This window comes from Podarcis erhardii, assembly GCF_964252035.2.
Source record: "Podarcis erhardii genome assembly, chromosome: 10".
Lineage (NCBI taxonomy): Eukaryota > Metazoa > Chordata > Lepidosauria > Squamata > Lacertidae > Podarcis > Podarcis erhardii.
This window is the reverse complement of record NC_138500.1, coordinates 49,252,344-49,272,847: the sequence shown is the minus strand read 5'-3', so window position 1 is coordinate 49,272,847 and position 20,504 is coordinate 49,252,344. Positions and strand designations below refer to the sequence as shown.

General features: G+C 46.6%; 1 long non-coding RNA gene across 1 annotated transcript; it reads left to right on the top strand.

Moving 5' to 3' along the window:
- Positions 1-1,699: 1,699 nt before the first annotated feature.
- On the top strand, positions 1,700-8,232 carry LOC309350696. Its single transcript, XR_014160501.1, has 3 exons — positions 1,700-2,059; positions 2,551-2,584; positions 8,136-8,232. It is a non-coding gene; the product is annotated as an uncharacterized lncRNA (long non-coding RNA).
- Positions 8,233-20,504: the final 12,272 nt, after the last annotated feature.

Sequence of the window (20,504 nt, the reverse complement as noted above, 5' to 3'; positions counted from 1 at the left end):
GCTGTTATGCATCCATACACATACCCTCATCTGTATTGTGATGCTCGTTTGAACCCTACCAAATATATTCTTTAATATTGTTTGAGTGAACTTCACAGTGCAGATGAGAGTGTGCATACAGATGCATAAGCGAATCACTATTTGAATGACTTACTCTAGGCCAGCAGTTACTACATGTTGTTACATGTGACTAGTTTCCCATGTTAAAGATATTAGTTTAAGATGCATTGAAGTTTGAAAAACTTACCTATAGGTTTGCATTTGCAAAGCTGAGAAGTTTGTATTATGCAGGAGGTTTCTGTCTGGCAAATGTGGCAGAAAACATTGGATGTTTCTATTAGGCTAATAGAGGACTTGTTGCTGGAAACCTGCGAGATCTCTCACAAAAGGAAGGTGAAACCTGAGAAGTCAGCATTGAAGGTAGCTGCAAAAGTAAGAACTCAGCTCAGCATTGTTGAACAAGCAAGTTGCTTAGGAACTCTCTCTCTCTCTCTCTCTCGGACCAGAGAGTGGAAAGTTGAGTGGACTGTATTAAGGACTAAACCAAAGGCTTCACTTGCTTGTTTAAAGCAATGTGTTACTTTGTACTTTGCAACATTTATTTGTAAAAAATTGTTTTAAGATTATTTCCAGTAAAGCTTTGAAATTCATGAGCCCAGTCATTTCTACACTGCACAAGGTCCAGATCAGGGATTCCTCTGGCAGCAACTTTAACAGCCCACAGATACAACTGGATTGGGAATAGTGCAATTAGGATTAATGTGTCAGCCTGCTTTGTCTAGGAGCAGAAATATTTCAATGAACTAGGAAAATCACACACACACACACACACACACACACACACACACACACACACGTTTATATTTCCTATTGGCCCAAAGTAGGGATAAAGAAGTGGGGGGCATGCAGTCAGTCACTGGACGTTCAGCCAATGGGATGAAGATGATGGGATGGGATGATGTCTTGTTGCTAAATTGACTTGAATCTCGAAGGCATTGCTCCAGTTTAAGACTTGCCAAGGGGAAATAAGAGGGATGGGCTATCTAGTACAGGGTTGGCCTCTGTGGTGTTCCCAAATGTGGTTTGACTACAAGTCCCATCATCCTTGGCCATTGGCCATGCTGGCTCATGTGAATTTGCTTCAGCGGTAGCAAAGAGGGAGAATCAAGCAACATCCTTTCCAATACTGGAGAGAGATAGCCGACATATTGGATCACCCAGAACCCATAGGATTGCACCCTTGGGTGGCTATCGAAATACCTTAGTTTCTCAGAAACTCATCCCTTTGTCACTTATATTCCCATTTTACAAATGAAGAAGTGAGACTGAATGGTAATAACTTCTCAGGATAATTTGGAGGCAAGGCTGTGTTTGTATGAGGAAACCGAAGGTGCGGTGCTATGATACTTGGGTTGGGTGTAGGCCCCAGTCAACACAGTGGGTCATAGTTCTGAGAAAACAGGCCCAGGTTTGCGTCGCACATTTCCAAGGCACATGGGTCCGCTTGCTGTGGAAATGTGGCTTTTGTGGTTTCGGCTCTTTTTCACAGAGGGAGGGAGATGCGAGACTGACTTCCTTGAATTGTTCAGCAACACCATATGTACAACCGAATGCTGTCTTTGTTCAGGCTTGCAGCCATTTCACCATGCCGCCTCGTGCTTGATTCTAGACACATTGCACCAATCTGCTTGCTAAATCGAGGCTTGTTATGTCTCCCTTTAGTACTGTGCCAGTCTCCGCCTCGCCTCTGACAGAAGCTTGGCAGCTCCTGCAAAAGACCCAAAAGCGGGGGTAAAGCAGAGAGACCCGCAAGCAGGATCCAATAGCGAGGGAGGAGAGCTGGCAGGCAGAAATGGAGCACGGATAATATCACCAGCAATCAAGGCTTTGCACCGGGTGCCAGGGACATCTCACTGAATTCCACCAGGCAAGTCATTGCTGGATTTTACATCCAGAAACACAGCCTCTGTATTCCTCTCCCAGCACAAAATGGTGGCTTAGAGCCACAGCAAAACATTGTGCATGGCTCAGAAGGTCAAAACCAAATTGAGAAAGGAAGGTAATTTCCAAGTTGTTTGTTTCACCCCGAGAAGAAGTGCAATATGTTTTCATCTGGAAATCATTAGCTTAAAAGAGCAGTCTGGGAGAAAACTATTTATATACGGTATTTTAAAATCGGAAAACAACGCAGCATCTTGTATTTACTTGACATTGTTAACCTAAATAACAGAACAGGTGGTACACAAAGCCTTTAAACCGGATTTAAGTTATGATCCTATACTGACAACTTATAATGTAGTGTGAGTTGGAGACCTTTGTGACTTACAAGTTTAAATAACAACAACAACCTGAGAGTAAGGCTCATTAATTTAATGGGGCTTACTTCTAAGTAGACAAGACTACACTGTTGCATTAGTAAAATGCTTTCGTGCAGTGTGATTCAGTTCACCTAGAGAGTTACAGTCTATACTTACCCAGTGAAAATTATTGATGCATTTACAATTACTTTTCATCCATCATGGAAATCTATACATATTGTTCCCCATACAGACGCTGACCAGACCCAGACCTTGGCTTCAGCAAGGTAGCGACCACATGCATATTTAAGATAACAATTCTGAATATTATGAAGCAGGTTTTCAGCAGTGGAATAATAAAACCATTTCTACCTGAAATTTGCAAGCCTCTTGGTACATCTTGCTTCAGGCCTTTAACAAACACAGGAGCTCTGGCAGTAAGCAGAACAAAGAGCTAATGAAACTTCATGTTCCAATAGGTCGCACATTGAGAAGAAAGAGCAATTGAAAAAGCAAGCCAATAGATTTGTTTTTCAGAATCTGCTGACTGCATTTACAGTGGGGGGCATGAACGGTTCTTGATGATACTAATTGTCCCCCTTTTACATATTACAACTCTAGACTAGTTTCTTTTGCACCATAGATTTGAAGCATACTGTCAGGGGTTCAGGGAGAGAGACGCAGAGTGAGGGGGAAGGATTCCAGACTGACGAGGAAGAGGATGACAATGACCCAAGATTGTCCATGAGTCCGTCCAGTGAATCGGAGGACTCCCAAAAGGGAGCCCCTCTGGTCAAGCCAAGGGGAGCTAGAGGGGGAAGCAGTCAGGAGCAGGGAAACGAAGGGGGAACCCCCAGTGGGAGTTGGAGAGCGAGACCGGCTGCTCCGCTGGAACGGAGTGAGGGGGGAGGAGTGACCAGTGTGTCAGAAGGAGCAGAACAGGAAGCAGAGAGGGGAAGGAGATCAGGGCAAAACGTCCTGCCGGAAGGGGAGGAAAGTAGTATGGAGGGCAGTGTAACTGTCGAAAGGAAGGTCAGGAGCAACGTAAGCGCGCCAAGTTCAAAATGGGAGGCGCGCGGAAATGAAGAGAGTCCTGGGGAGGAGCCTGGTCCCAAAGCCCGAAGGAGGGGGGAGGCGGCGGCAGAGGATTCAGCCTCTGGAGAGTCCCGAAGGGAGAGAACACAGGGGGGCAGAAAGACCCTGCGGAAAAGGAAAGAGAGAAAGAGGTGGACCAGTACAAGCCTCTTAAACTGGTGTCGAGGCGGGAGTGACTCAGAGGGGACTTCAGCGGTCTAAGGGTAACAGACGTAGGGTCACGGACCTCGGATGTAAAGCTACTAATGTTCTTCAATAAAAGCTTTTGTACATAAGCTGGAGTGGACTTTGGTCTCTTGTGAGCTGGGACCACGGGTGACTCTGACAGCAAGTCCCCTCTCTAAGAACGCAAAATATTTTTTTGCAAAGCTCACGAACGGTGGCAGCCATGAGTGCGGAGGAACAGCTGACAACACAGCGAAGCGCAGTTACAGAACTCACCGCTGCAGTCATTGCATCTCAGAAGAAGAGTGATGAAGCGGAGAAGCGCTGCCAGGACCTGCAAATAAGGTGGGAGCGTGCAAGCAAGGAAGGGTTCCCAGGGTCCAGATCAGAGGGGATTGGACTTGGAAAGCGGGGGGGCAGTCTAGTCACCCACTTCGATGGGACCCTAAAGCACTACCCAAGTTTCAGAGCAGACGTCTTGTATGCACTGCATTTGCTTCGTAATGACTTTAAAGATGAAGAGGAGAAAGTGGGGTTTATTGTGTCTCATTTGCATGGGGAGGCAAGAGCTTGGTTGCGCAATTTGTGGCGCGAAGACGGCCCTGCCCGCCGCGATTCTGATGAATTTATTAAAGCGATGGACGCTTGTTTCCAGTCTACCGTGGATCTTGATCTTGCACGCAGGGAAATGCACGGGTTGCGGCAAGGGAGAGCCACTGTGCGTCAGTATCATTCGCGATTTTTCGCCTTACTGACTGTATTGGGCTGGGAGAAGGACTGCAAACCAGTGAGAGATTTGTTCTGGGAGGGTCTCAGCGGCCCCATAAAAGATGAACTTGCCAGGGGAGACAGACCTCAGACCCTGGAGGACGTTGTGCAGAGGGCTCTTGCAATAGGGGTACGGCACGAAGAACGTCCTTGGCACAATGAGGAGGGACGCCAGGCGCGTGCACCGGCAAGGACGCCTCCTTTTCTCCCCAGAGACTTCAGCCAGGCACATCCCTCGCCTCTGGCGCGGCAGGGGGAGGAACCGATGGAAATTGGTGGTGCTAAGGCTCAAGCAACAGCCAGAGTCCCAGCATCCGGTGCAGTAAAGGCGAAGCCTCCTAGAGGGAACAGGAAATGTTACATCTGTGACAGTGCACTACACATGGCGAAAGAGTGCCCCCAGAGGCCCCAGAAGCACACTGCAGCCTTAGCAACAGTGGCAGCAGAAGTGATGCAAGAGGAGCAGCCTCAGGGAAACGACAGTGCCTGGCTGGAAGCAGAGCTGCTGGGGCTCAGCCAGGCGAATCTGTAGAGCAGTCCCCAGTGCCTTTGCAACGTACAGACCCATGCGAGTAGAGACCGACGCCTCAGACAGAGCGGTGGGAGCCGTGCTCCTGCAAGAAGATTCCCAAGGAAATTGGAGACCCTGTGCCTTTTACTCCCGAAAGCTCAGCAAGGCGGAGCAAAACTACACCATATGGGACAGAGAGCTGTTGGCCATCCACGCTGCCTTCAAAGCATGGCGACACTTCCTCATAGGTGCCAAGCACACAGTGCAGGTCCGCACAGATCACAAGAACTTAGAGTATTGGCGCACGGCGAAGCTCCAGAGCCAAAGACACATGCGCTGGGCTGAATTCTTCGCAGATTTCGACTTCAGGATAGAATACATCCCGGGAGAATCCAACGTTATAGCCGACGCGCTCTCCAGGAAACCGCAATATCTCGAGGAAGCAGCGCCAGTGGCAGCCAAGCACATTTTCGCACCGCAGGCGTGGACGTGCGCTACCATCGCAGTCGACCTGGACGCGGTGTGACGTGCGTTGCAAGTAGATCGATTTGCACAATCCAAGATGGAGGCGCTGCGCAGGGGTTCGCAGAGAGAAGATGAGTTCCAATTACGCGACAGGCTGTTAACTCACAAAGGGGCCCTCTACGTACCGGGCGAAGAGCTCCGCGCGAGGGTTCTGCAGCAGTTGCACGACGCCCCCAGTGCGGGACACTTCGGCAAGGAGAAGACAATAGAACTGGTGGCCAGGGACTTTTGGTGGCCCCAGATGCGGGGAGAGATAGCGGATTACGTCGCCAGGTGTGACACTTGTCAGAGGTCCAAGCCAGTGCACCAGAAGCCAGCGGGGTTACTGGAACCGCTGGAGACGCCACAGCAACCATGGGAGAGGGTGGCGCTGGACTTCGTCACTGACCTGCCCAGCTCCAGAGGCAAGACGGCGGTGCTGGTGGTGGTGGACCTGTTCACCAAGATGGCGCACTTCATTCCTTGCGCGAAGGTGGCGACGGTGGAACAGACCGCCAAACTCTTCATCGATCACGTGTTCAAGGTGCATGGGCTGCCACAATCCATCCTGTCCGACAGGGGGCGCCAATTTGTTTCTACTTTTTGGAGGAAGCTTCTAGGTATCCTGCATGTCAAGATCAACCTAACGTCGGCGAGGCATCCGCAGACCAACGGCCAAGCAGAGAGAGTCAACGCGATCATGCAGCAGTACCTGAGATGTTACGCCAATCAGCGCCCGGCGGCGTGGGTGGACTACCTGCCGATGGCGGAGTTTGCCTACAACAACACGAAGCACGCGTCGACGGGGGTGACGCCGTTCTTCGCGAACAATGGTCGTCATCCCAGAACCTTCCCGGGGTTCGTAACACCGGGAGAGGGGGTGACGCAAGAAGCCGACCAGTTCGCAGCAGAGCTGCAAGAGGTGCACGAGGAGCTGCGGAGACATTTGGAGCTAGCCAAACAAGCATATAAGGTGCAGGCGGACAAGAATAGGAGAGTGGGAGAGGACATCCAGGTGGGGGACTGGGTATGGTTAGCGGCCCAAGCGATGCCAGCCAGGTCGTTGGCTAAGAAGAAGCTGGGACACAGGCAGCTAGGGCCATACCAGGTGGAGGCTAGGATTAACCCTGTAGCTTTTCGATTGGCCCTCCCCGAAGGTTCCAGAGTGCACCCGGTCTTTCATAGGTCGGTGCTCACTCCCTACAAGACCCCGCACAGGTTTCAGGAGTCTGAAACAGTACCGCACGCACGCACTCAGTCACCCGAGAGGGAGGGGGCGCCCAGGGCCGAACCACTCAACGAGGTCACTGAGATCCTGGACTCGAGATGGGGGGTAGAGGGAGTAGAATACTTTCTAGCCAGAGAGGGTACCCCGGCCAGTGCCAATATTTGGGTGCCGGACTACGCTTTAGACGAACCTCTTCTGAAAGACGAGTTCCATGCACTTTTCCCGCATAGACCCATGCCAGCCGAGTATTTTGATGACTGGCTCTTTACGCCCACACTTTCAGACAGTACTTTCAGGGGCTTTTCTTCCGCCGAGGAGAGAACGCCAGAATCAAGCCCGCCCAGGGGATCGTGTTCGGGGGTAGACACAGAACCCTCTTACTGGTGGGACGAGCAACCAGAGGACGACTGGCGCAAGAAATGGCTGACGGGGCCTTGGCAGGCAGCACCAGACGAAGTAGCAATGGAAGAGGGAGCCGAGAACACCTTGGGCGAAGAACCCGCATTCGAACACACATACACCGAGCTGCTAGCAGAGGACATTGAAGCAAACGAACTGTATCCTGCATCTACCTCCGAGGAGCTGCGGCTCCCACGACCTGCCTCCGAGGGCCGGGAGGGGGGAAGGGGGGGCTTCGAGGGGGGGATGGACGTCAGGGGTTCAGGGAGAGAGACGCAGAGTGAGGGGGAAGGATTCCAGACTGACGAGGAAGAGGATGACAATGACCCAAGATTGTCCATGAGTCCGTCCAGTGAATCGGAGGACTCCCAAAAGGGAGCCCCTCTGGTCAAGCCAAGGGGAGCTAGAGGGGGAAGCAGTCAGGAGCAGGGAAACGAAGGGGGAACCCCCAGTGGGAGTTGGAGAGCGAGACCGGCTGCTCCGCTGGAACGGAGTGAGGGGGGAGGAGTGACCAGTGTGTCAGAAGGAGCAGAACAGGAAGCAGAGAGGGGAAGGAGATCAGGGCAAAACGTCCTGCCGGAAGGGGAGGAAAGTAGTATGGAGGGCAGTGTAACTGTCGAAAGGAAGGTCAGGAGCAACGTAAGCGCGCCAAGTTCAAAATGGGAGGCGCGCGGAAATGAAGAGAGTCCTGGGGAGGAGCCTGGTCCCAAAGCCCGAAGGAGGGGGGAGGCGGCGGCAGAGGATTCAGCCTCTGGAGAGTCCCGAAGGGAGAGAACACAGGGGGGCAGAAAGACCCTGCGGAAAAGGAAAGAGAGAAAGAGGTGGACCAGTACAAGCCTCTTAAACTGGTGTTGAGGCGGGAGTGACTCAGAGGGGACTTCAGCGGTCTAAGGGTAACAGACGTAGGGTCACGGACCTCGGATGTAAAGCTACTAATGTTCTTCAATAAAAGCTTTTGTACATAAGCTGGAGTGGACTTTGGTCTCTTGTGAGCTGGGACCACGGGTGACTCTGACACATACGTTTACAGAGATTTGAAATGTGGTTAGATGACAAATTGTCAATCACAAAATTTGAAAAAGTTCCCAGTTTTTGTCCATCCATCCCACGCTGAGGTACATTCTAATGGCTAGGAGCCTGATCGATCCTTGTCCCGCCTACCCTGCAGGCTAAGTACAGGTCATTTTGAGGTTAAGGTCCTGAGGAGGAGATTGCTGGATGAGTCTGCAAGAGGGACAACCAGGCTTTCCTTTCTCTGTTTCAACTATTACCCTAGGAAGTCCACCTGGTGCCTTCATTATACACCTTTAGGCGCCAGGCAAAAATGTTCCTTTTTAACCAGGCCTTTGGTTGACCTGATTGACATCCTTTACCCTTTTAAAATGTGGCTTTTGGGGGGGGGGTTATTGGGTTGTTGGTTTTATTCTTATTATGTATTTTGTGGTTTTATATCTTGATTTTATTCTGTTAACTGCTCTGAGACCCTGGGGAATAGGGCAGTATATACAGTGGTACCTCGGGTTAAGAACGTAATTCGTTCTGGAAGTCCGTTCTTAACCTGAAACTGTTCTTAACCTGAGGTACCACTTTAGCTAATGGGGCCTCCCGCTGCTGCCATGCCACCACCGTGCGATTTCTGTTCTCATCCTGAAGCAAAGTTTTTAACCCAAGGTACTTTTTCTGGGTTAGTGGAGTCTGTAACCTGAAGCATCTGTAACCTGAGGTACCACTGTATATTCTAGTAGTAGTAGTAGTAATAATAATAATAACAACAACAACAACAACAACAACTTTTTGAAGCATAGGTTCTAGAAAGACTGGGCAAGTTAAAGACCACATAAAGTGAGGGAAGGCAAAGCTCAGAGAAGGAACGAAACTGAAGCCATGGATTTGTACCTATAGCATCTCTGCTTACAACTGAGGTACTCTCTCATTTTCTGAAGATGTCCTTTATGTTCCCAATATTCCCCGCTGTCCTGTCCTCGACCCTTATGTATCCTTTTGCACAAAAATATGTTTGCTGCATACACAATGCGCGCTAGCATTTGTGCCCAAACATATCCACAAATGTCGGGGCGGATTCTGAGGAGCAATGGACAGGAGAGGCAGAACAGGGAGAGAAGAGCAGTCAGGGAGAACAGGGGCTCAGGAATGCCGAAGAGCCCTGCAACCACCCGAGGGCTCGGGAAGGAAGCTCCGACTCAGGAAGGGAGGGTTCACATCAGCACAGACAAGGAGGGAAATGAAACGTAAGGATCAAAGACATCTCGCGCGATTCCCACGCCTACTTTGTTGGTGCGGGAATCGTAGGAAGCCACTCCCCGAATCTGACTCAGCGGGTTCGGACACATAATGCTGAACTGTAGCTGTTCTTGTATATATGTAATAAAGACTGTAACTATCATGCTGATTGTGCCAGAGTGTTACTGCGAAGCAGAAACATCACCTTTACAACAAACAAATTTGCAGCCTGAGGCAGCCAAGGGCACCAAGATGGCCGCCACTTAATTCACAGGTGATCTGCAATCTATGTCATTTATGACACATTCCCATGCTTTAAACAAGGAGCTTGAAATGAGAATGTGTGGAAGCAGAAGGAGAAATGAATCAGTTTAGGAGGCAATGAATCTAGAAGCTAGCCCTGCAGTATTAAGCAGCAGTGTGTTCCAATCCAGCCACAAATATTAATACTTCTTAGGTTGTTAAACTGAAAATAAGAAGGCACTTCCCACTGTTAGCTAGAGCACTGTTTAAAAAAAGAAAAGTACAGGCACACAGGAAAGACTTCTCTGATTCATTATAAAAAGTGATCGTATTACAGGCAAGACAATCACAGCATTGAGTTTAACATAAAGCTTTTTCCAGCCTACTCACCTCTCTGAAACATCATGCATGGAAAATCTCCTTCCAGTAAATGGCATACCTGTTCCACATATAAGGGGAAAATGTTCGTCTGTGTTTTATCCACCCCCAAACCACCTTGTCTTAATCATCATACTTACTTATACCAAGGTAATAGAGATGCACCACAAGAGATTTTCATCATGGGCTGTGAAACATAGGAAATTCTACTGCATAAGAACATAGTCAATTAAAAATGCTTATCCACACTCTGTGTTTCATTTGCAAAGTTTATTAAAAAGGGTTGGTTGGTTTGTTTATTTTTGAATGGATTACTTTAATTTTCACTAGTTTGGAATAGCATACTCTACTTTACCAGCTTACTACCTGTTAAAAACATATACACTGGGCCTTCTGTAGGGCTGGGCAAATCTTCAGTTCCACTCTGTTTCTCATTTTTCCAATCTTAACATCAGCTTTTCATCATTCTACATCAGTTTTTTTGTTTAAGTCCTTATGCAAATTCATTAGCATTTAGCACAAGTGTATCCCGATGTACATACTTTTCTATGCAATTTTGCCTAATACACATGGGATTATTTTTGCAAAGAGCTTCCCCTGATATAATGTATTTTTCTTTGTTTTCACAAACAGAGGCATTTTTATGCACCCTTTACCCTAGTGCAGAGCTTTCCAAACTGTGTTGTGGTGGTGGCTGTTGCAGGGAATCAGCAGGATGCTGAGGCAGAACCTGGGGAAGAAAAAAAAGGAAAAGAAAGTTGTGTGAGGAGAGGTAGCTGAGGCAGTTCTCAGTGGCAGCTGCCCTTGCCTTGGTTGGCAAGTAGGGCTATGATGTGGCCAAAAATAAAAGAGCTCAGCAACTTTGGTGTTCGGATTTTCACTTTTCAAAATATGGCAACCCTATAGTTAAATGCATGCTATTAAGATAAGTAGGATCTGGAAACATAAACTATGATGGGGACCCCTGCTGCTTTTCTTCTTTTATGAAAAAAAAGAACAATAATTGGATTATATTATTTCATTATCTTTTTATTTTATTTTCCCTTTTCTTATTTGCCTTGTGGTTCCCATGTTGTAGGGAAAGGAAAGGAAATGAGTTAAAAATATTTTAATAAAGAAAGAAAAAATAAATGAGCTAAGTAATATTCTGCTCTGCATGCCATCAACACCAATACAGTGGTACCTCGAGTTACAGACGCTTCAGGTTACAGACTCCACTAACCCAGGAATAGTACCTTGACTTCAGGATGAGAACAGAAATCATGCAGCAGTGGTGCAGCAGCAGGAGGAGGCCCCATTAGCTAAAGTGGTACCTCAGGTTAAGAACAGTTTCAGGTTAAGTACGGACCTGCAGAACGATTTAAGTTCTTAACCCGAGGTTCCACTGTACCTGATAAACTACAGGGCAGCAAAAGCACTAGGTTCCATGCTCCAAGGCCAATGGAAAAAGTTTAGGAAGCAGCTGCAAATGGCTCTTCAGATGGAATCTTGCGAGCATTGCCTACAATTGGAGCTTATATTGCCATAGTTTTCAGGCTGTGCATCACTACTCAGATCTGGCCAAAGAAACTTTGGTGAGATTATCTATAGCTACAAACCAAATTGTTTGCAACAATAGACTAGACTAGCTCAGGTGGGGGGTGGTCCATTTAGAGCAAACAGGACACTGCCTCACCAACTTTTGCCTGCTCTTAGCAAGCCCCTTCCTGCCTTATTTGCAACTGGTTCATGCTGTAACATGGCCTGTCAGCTTCCTCCACCTTCATCTCAGTAGGGAGTAGGATAGGAACAGTAATTTTGCTGGTTCTGGCTCTACCTTCTCTGTCTTGCCTTCTAACCTAGTGCTCCTAATGTGCACCAGTCAACTACGGTGATAACAAACCTGTGGCCCTCCAGATACTGTTGAACTCCCATCAATCCCAGATTGCATGGCAAGTGGTATAGGCTGATGGGAGTTGGAGTCCAGCAGCAACTAGACCTGTGTTCTTCAACCTTGGGCCCCCAGATGTTATTGGATTCCATCTTCCATCATATCACTCACTAAAATGTCTGGTGTAGATAGGGGTTGTAGGCCACCAACTTGTAGGATCCAAGCCTGCAGATCACAGATTAAGATGGCCACAGGATGCTCCCCACTGTGAGAGAGGTCCCTATAATGTCTCTCAGGCCAGTCTCACTTATTTGTCTGACATCTGAGCACTTCAGAGATGCTTCTATTGTCCTGGATAGAAACAAAGTTGGACCTCCCCAACTTTGCTTACCTTGCAATATGAATGAAGCCAGTTATGCCAACATTTTGTGAATAGGACAGCATCATATCTCTCATATATTGTGAGTATATTAGGAAGAGCTTCTCTGGAGCAGCCAAATTTATTAGTGTATATCTCTATTCCTATAAACAGGCATTGCTTAATGCATCTTTTAAACATAGCAAGTTGTTGAACTATCCATTTATCTGCCAACTGTGGAAATCTCAAGGTTAATATTAGGACTATTGTAAAAGACAGAAAGTAGCTACAAGTGCAACTAGCATCTTTCATTATCGTTGTTTGACAAATGCACCATGCGCTCCTTAATGACACTATGATAAATCAATGGCAAGCTTCCTAAAAGTATTTTTAAGGAAATCAGACGTGACAAATGTCACAATTCCACCCCCCACCCCTGAACTGTTAACTCACAGAACAATTTGCTTACTTGCTGCTTTCTCCAAATGAAATTCTTGCAGATTCCCTTTGATTTACTAGTCTAATTTGCAGCTATAGCAACTGCCACTATCCGCCTTATTTATGCTGCTCTGCGTTTGTCACCCAGGAATCTGTAATTGCCAATATTGTGCTTCTTTGCAAGACAAAAGGTTTTTATTTCTCCCGGTGGAAAACTACTGAGCTGTAGTACAGTTGAGCATGTAAAATCTTATAGCTCAATCCTATTGCTTTAGGCCAAAATTCACCAGGAAATTCCCTGGCCACGTTTTAATAAATAACATAAAATAGAGATTGCACAAGATCATTCAGTTCAATGGGGTAGGTTCAAGAGATGTTTGCAGCGGTTTGTGCTCTTGGCTGCAATGCTTTGTGCACTTGGCTGAGCATAAGCCCCCAAACAGCAAGATTTACTTCTGAGTAAGCATATATAGAATTGTACTGACAGAGAAAAATAAAACCACTCTTGCTCAAAGCAATAGTATGTAATGGAATAGAGGTAGACCAATGAGGCAAGACATAAGAACATAAAAAGGACATAAGGCCAATAGCCCAGCATCTTGTTCTCACAGGGTATTACAGGGCTTTTTTCCAGCTGGAACTCACCGGAACTCAGTTCTGGCACCTCTCAGGTGGGCACCACTGTTATTCTAACAGAACAGGGATGCAGGTGGCACTGTGATCTAAACCACTGAGCCTCTTGGGCTTGCCGATCAGAAGGTCAACGGTTCGAATCCCCATGACGGGGTGAGCTCCTGTTGCTTGGTCCCAGCTCCTGCCAACCTAGCAGTTCGAAAGCAGTGCAAGTAGATAAATAGATACCACTGCAGCGGGAAGGTAAACGGCATTTGCATGTGCTCTGGTTTCCGTCACAGTGTCCCGTTGCGCCAGAAGCAGTTTAGTCATGCTAGCCACATGACCCGGAAAGCTGTCGGTGGACAAACCCCGGCTCCCTTGGCCTGAAGCAAGATGAGTGCCACAACCCCATAGTCGCCTTTGACTGGACTTAACCATCCAGGGGTTCTTTACCTTTTTTATAAGAGAATAAGGGAGGTGTTCAGGGTGAGTTTTGACACCCTCTTTTTCTAGAAAAATAGCACTGGGGTATGATACCCCCCTGTCTCAAAGGAGTGATAGCACTGGGCACCAATAAACTACCAGACCAGGTTGAAGGCCTGGAGTTCAAGACTCTTTACAAACGTTTGCTGTGCTATATCATTTAATAGACTAATATAGCAGTTCTGAAAGTGGGTGGTCCCACCCCTGAAGGTGGTAAGGTTACCCAGGAGGAGCACTAAGAGACAAGAGGACAGCAGGGGCAAGTTGGAGGTATAAGTGGCTATTAGATTTTGAAAAGCTGAGATGACTGGATCAAGTTCATTAAATTTAGTTGCCTTAATCAAACTTATTAGTTTTAATTGGATTTTGAATAAATGTGGTGGTGATGATGATGATGATGATGACGATGTTCGGTGTTTTATGGTGTTTTTACATTTGCTGGAAGCAAAATAATAAATAAAAATATTTATACCCTGCCCATCTGACTGGGTTGCCCCAGCCACTCTGGGTGGCTCTTTCGAATTGTTACCACATTGAATTTTATCGTGTTATCATCTTCTTTTATCATGTTATCACCTTAGTGGGTTGTGCAAACTGCTACTCCGAATAATGCTTTTTATAGAGTAGGGTAGAGGGCACTGGGAATAGGCTTATTGAACTAAAGGGTTGGTGGCCCCAAAAAGTTTGTGAACCACTGGACTAATATTCCCAGCAAAGTACCAAGGCACAGTGGCTAATAATAACACATGTCAAATACTCGCCAGACTCAGGTAGACTCTTTATAGGGAAGCAGGTCGCCACAGCAATAAGAATAGACTGCCAGCTGCATAATTAGCATTAGCTTTGCCAAAAACCATCCACCTCTCCAAGAGTTCTATTATGGATGGGAAATAATAGCTGAAATGCGCCAGATGAGCCAAAAGGATTCAGGAATAACCCGTGTGTGATATTTGCGTCTCATTTTCATTATTTGCTCCAGCCTGATGAAGGTCTTTGTTACTTTTTTCTATTAAAATCTGTGGGCTGACTGGAAGTCTTTAGCACACACAGGCCATTCCTTCAGAGGCAAGAACAAAGACATTAAATGTGATTTTTTATTTTTGTTTTCACAAAATCGTTTCACTGTTTATTCTATCTCGGTGTTTTCAATGGAGCCACTCAGTCTACTGAAAGAAGGCTGCCAATTTCTTAACCATGAACTGACATTTGAAATGGTTTATTAGACGGGAAGGAGAGGGGGGGGGGCAGAATACTAAAAACATAGCGATTAATTTTCAGTATGTTTTAGTTAGTAGTACACCTCAGAGGATGTGCTAAAATGTTCAGCTCATAAATTTGGGAAAGGTTAATTAATATAAAGTGTCTAGGTTTGTGGACAATATAAACTTCATCAGCTAGCTGCCGGTTAGCTGAAGAAAAGCTTCAGCACTAAGCCAGCACTGTCCCTTGCTTGGTGTAAAGGATACGTCTGGGGAGGTGGGGTAGAAATTAAGACACAAAGCACACCTTTCTTTTCAATTCTGTTGTTTTTAGTTTCCCTTCTCTTCCAGTTCCTTCACTTCCTTCCGGTTCCTCCACAGCAGAAATACAGTGCACCCTCTAAGCATGTAGAAAGACTCTCTGAATAGAATTTGGCTTACTTTTTGGTATGTTCAAGATTGAACTCCTCAGTCTTTCCCCCCCTACAGCTGAAAGCAACAGTGACGAGCCTCTAGATCAGGGTTTCTCAAACTTGGGTCTCCAGCTGTTTTTGGACTACAACTCCCATCATTCCTAGCTAGCAAGACCGGTGGTCAGAGATGATGGGAGTTGTAGTCCAAAAACAGCTGGAGACTCAAGTTTTTTTTGGGGGGGATGCTCTAGATCCTGGTGGCCAATATGCTGCTCTCCACATGTTGTTGGGCAATATCCCTCATCACCCCCGGCCAATGGTTAGGGTCGCCTTGAGGGTCAACCTTGTGCTATCCCTACCCTACTAGATACATGTTGCATTTTCTGGACAGGTTATTTTAGGACATCTAGAGCAGGGATCAGAAACTGGATCTAGCTAGCAGGCTGGATGCATTGGCTGGATCCCACCTGTCAACTACCTCATGTCACAATCATGTCAGATGAGCCATTTTTGCCGACACAGCTTGAAATCAATCAGGCTGTGTTCACAACCTTCCGTTTTGGCCCAACCCCATGTTGCATCTTGCCTCAGGTCAGTAGTGGCAGGTGTCCACTGGGATATTGGGGGGGGGGGCGGAATGCATGAAGCCCAGCAGTAGGTGGAGTCAGAACCTACAGTGGGTAGAGCCAACTCATTTTGTCCTCATTCTCCTCTGGCGAGTTTTAGAAGAGCAACGCTGAGGCTAAAAAGAAGGAAGCAGATAGCCAGAGCCTGTTAGTTTCTGTTTGCCACTGAGCAGTGCTTTGGAGTCACAAGACTCTGTTTACATTCCACACATTCCATACTGTTGGAAGTCTCATGGGAGACGTATGTGATGTTGTTACTGGTTTCCTGTTCCTTTGTTCCTTTGTTTTCAGTTGCTCTCTGCTCTCATAGAGAGAGGATGTATTTCTTTCTGTCTGCGTAGCTTAGTAATAAAGCATAGCATGTAGCCATAAATCTCATCACTTCCATGTGCTGCTTTGATTCTCTGCTGAGTGGGATGTGCCTGGAGCCTTATCAGAGGCTCAGGTCGTTAATTATTGTCAGAGGGCAATTCTGAAGGACTCAACTCGAAGATGAGCTTTATCAACTCGGTCGTAACAGAGATTCCGACAGAGCCAACCTCTGTACTGGTTATAAGTAAAAAGGCAGGTAGGCTTGGATGAATTAAGATGGAGGTTGGTGCGGTGGTGCCCCATTTGCCCCATTGGATCAGCCCCCATTGCCTCAGGTTAAAGGCAGGTGGGCGTGGCTTGACAGAAACAGACTTGCAGCTCGAAAAGGGAGGTCTGGCCTATAGACTGGAGGTTCCTCACTGCTGAGGTCGTTCTGCCACTATTCTTGGGCAGTAAGGGGACTGAGTGAAGTGAGGTGGCAAGGCTGGCCTTTGCAGAAAACTCAATGAAAAGGCAGGGCTTTCTTCATAGCCAGGCACACATTGTACCACAAAGCCAATCTTGCAATGTTTAACACGCCTGCTTTCTAGCAGCAGATCTCATAGGAGGATAATTACAGCAAGACAGTTTGTGACTGCCTAAGCCAATGGCTTCGAGCTGTTTCAAGATTCTTTGCCAAAAGGCATTTTCACACATGAGGCTTAAAGTGGTGGTTGCCTAAACCAGTCGGTAATGCAAATGCTTAATCCTCATGTCTTTAGCTTTTTGTGTTTTTTGAAACCTACCTAAGGTTCGTTCCAAGTCGACACCACCCAAACACTTTCCACTTCTCTCTTTCCCACCCCTTTTCTTTGTTCTGGATCGATGCTTTTTCGAAGCTCACTGTATTTGAGCAAGTTGGAGCCCAAAGATAATATAATGTCATGATCCTGGCTTTGTGTCATATACAAATGTTTCTGAAAGAGATCAAAGAAGAGTGAAGCAACTCAGCTCATTTGATCTACAGGTGATGGTGCTCTTAGAAATTAGAGAGTTACTTATCTCCTTGGCTTGGGAGTCATATAACTCCATACCCTCCAACATTTCTTCATTGAAAATAGGGATGTCTGGATAGGGGGAAACAAGGAAACCATGGAGTGGGAAATGGGAAGTTTACATTTGTTAAAAATATTGGAGGAAAATAAAAAAGCAAAGCAAAGCAAAGCGGAACATTCTGGAATCAAATCAGAAACTGGTCTGCTTCTGTAAATCTAGGACTGTTCCTGGAAAATAGGGACACCTGTAGGGTCTGCCTCTGGTGGGGAGGGAGTTCCACAACTTAGGGGCTACCACAGAGAATGTCCTTGAGGAGGACATGGCCCATGTGCAGTTTGGGGTGTGCCATGGGGAACGGGCATTGACTATTGAGAATCCTGGGAGGCCATATAGGGAGGCCCAGAAAGCTGCATTCATCCCTTGAGCCTGCGGCTCCCCTCCCTTGGCACAAACCCTATAGCTGCCATTGGCAAGGACACAGCGAATTGTGGTTTTGTCAAAGGATCTATATTTCTTCTTTGCTCATCATTCAGCACTGGCCCTGGAGGCACCCAGCTCCTGGCACACTTGATCTTTTACAAGGGGAGGGGGGGAATTATTTTGATTCATCTCCAGGTGCTGAACAAGGTGTTTGAGTTGGTTTGCTTCATTGTCAGGCCTTCGTTTTAAAACTTCAGGTGTTTCCAGGTGAATGTAGAGGCAAACCAACCAAAGGCTGGGAAAAAGAGGCCTGGCGGGGGGGGGGGGGGGGGGCTCAATCAAATATATAAAATATTATGATGAGCTTAGCAGCCTTCTGAAGCTGAAGGCAATGAAATTTCACCACCAGAAAAATTGCATAGATCTCGATTAAAGAAATAAAATGGCTTGCAAATGGATGTGAATAAAATTATTGATTTGCTTATTTATTTAGTAATAGTTTTGCATTTGTGCCCTGCTTTTGCCTTTACATTGCTACCTCGGGTTAAGAACTTAATTCATTCTGGAGCTTCGTTCTTAATCTGAAACCGTTCTTAACCTGTGGTACCACTTTAGCTAATGGGGCCTCCCGCTGCCACCGGCGCGCAATTTCTGTTCTCATCCTGAGGTAAAGTAGTTAACCCGAGGTACTATTTCCAGGTTAGCGGAGTCCGTAACCCAAAATGTTTGAAACCCAAGGTGTTTGTAACCCGAGGTACCACTGTACTTCATCCTGCAAATGTAAATCACATGCAGGTTGTTCGTTTGTATTTATTGAATTTATATACCGCCCTATACCCAGAGGCTGTACCAGGCCTGCTATAAGTAGAGCAAGATATCATATGTAGCAATGCAGCAATGAATTCTAAGAGGTTGTCCACACTAGAGTTAACTGTGTGTCTGCCCTCTCAATTAATTAGCATAGTCCACATGACATTGCCTTCAAACAATGGCAGTCTTGAAGCTTTCCCCTTGTAGATCTGGGTTTATCTGAATGGGGATAATCCAATAAACTGAGGGAAATTGGTAGGGGAGGAATTTTGCTGCCTGAGGAGAAATGCGAAGGTGCTACCCTCGCCAAAGCCTTCCTTACCTGGGCCACACATGGGAAATGATGTACTGTATAATGAATTGAAAATGATGTTGAAAATAGTGTTTGTAAAAAAAAATAAAAAATCAGAAGCTTTTCTTCTGGGAATTATAGGGACAGAACTACCTAAACTATATAGGAATTTATCTATGTACGCTATAGCAGAGGCAAGAGTGCTACTTGCCCCAAAATGGAAGCAGAAGTCCCAGCAAAGGAAGAATGGATACAAAAACTGATGGAATATGCAGAAATGGCGAAACTTACCGGAAGAATAAGAAATCGAGCACTGGCAGGGTTATTGTAATAACCTGCAGTTTTATAAGAGTATATATTTAAAGAAGCTGAATAAATGGGCAAATTAAGTTAATTTGGATATGCTGAAGATATTAAAAATAAATTTAAGGAACCGCAGAAGGAGGGGGAAGGAAGTCAAGCGTTGAAATGTTAAAATGACTGTAAACTTAGTGAAATGTATAAAACTGAAAAGTATAAAAAATAATTAAAATACCTGAGCCACGCAGAAGCCGAACCAGCAACAGAGGTAGAGGTGGGGTTCCTTCAGGAGTAACCCCTCTTGCAGTTCTGCTGCATGGGCAGGCTGGCCCTGGAAACCAGACTCCAAGCTACTCCACTCAGGGTCACAGACAATTTGGGGGGTGGGGGGTTCAATTATTACTTTCAGGTACTCCTCTTTCCATGTCCACTATTTCTTCAATTCTTTCATTTCTCTTCTGGCTGTGCTCGTAACTATTTCCAGTAGACTCTTGAACTAATGTTCTCTTCTTCTGTTCCTTCAGATTCGCACTATGCAAAAAACCTGCACATACAAATCAGTGGTGTAGCACAGGTTGTTGGCGCCCGGGGCATATGTGTGTGCACTGCTCCAGCCCAAATCTTTATCACCAACCAAGTCACAGCAGTCTGAGCCAGTGATGAGTGAGGCAAAGCAAGGGAAGGGAGAAAGAGGCTCAAAGCTGCCCCGCGGGGAAAAGCAGTGTGTGTGTGTGTGTGTGTGTGTGTGTGTGTGTGTGTGTGTTGTGTTTTCTCAATCTTCTTCAAACCTAATTAAAAGACGTTTTTGCTAATTCCCATTTAACTATGAGCAACATTGGTCCACAACAACCCCCAAAGGTGCTTTCAGGCAGTCGCCCCTTTTAGGATATATAAAATTATAAAGCAGGGTGGGGTGGGCTGAACGCTGCAGCCAATTTAGACAGTTTGCTGATGCAGCCTGCCATTTGTACAAAGAGGGAATATGCAATAGGGGTGTGCTTTTGTTTGGTAATGAGTGGGACAATGAAACAATTGGGAACCATTCGTTTCATTTATTGCTAGTAAAGAAATGAATGTAAGACTTTCAATATTCCATTCATTAGGAAACAAATGCCATATATTCATTTGGAACTTATTTGGAGTCACTTTAATTTTAATTTTCTTCTAGTCACTGGAATAGCTCACAGGAGAGACAGGGGGATGGAGTGCGGGGGGGAGATCTTTAAACCGGGATGGCATAATTTGTGACCCTGTTGCTGGACAATAACTCTCCCCTTTTCCACTGGGAATGATAGGGGAAGTGTGATCCAGCCCAGGGGCGTCTTGCCCATAGAGGCAAGTGGTGCGGGGGGGGGGGGGTGCCAGGGTGCCAAGTTCTGGAGGGCACCAGGGAAGAGGTAGGGGCTGGACACAGTGCCTCCCGGCATCAGCTTGCTGCCCTCGCCCACCTCCGCCATGCCGCGCTGAAGCAGCGCCGCATCCGGAGCCTCCAGCTGCCCTCCAG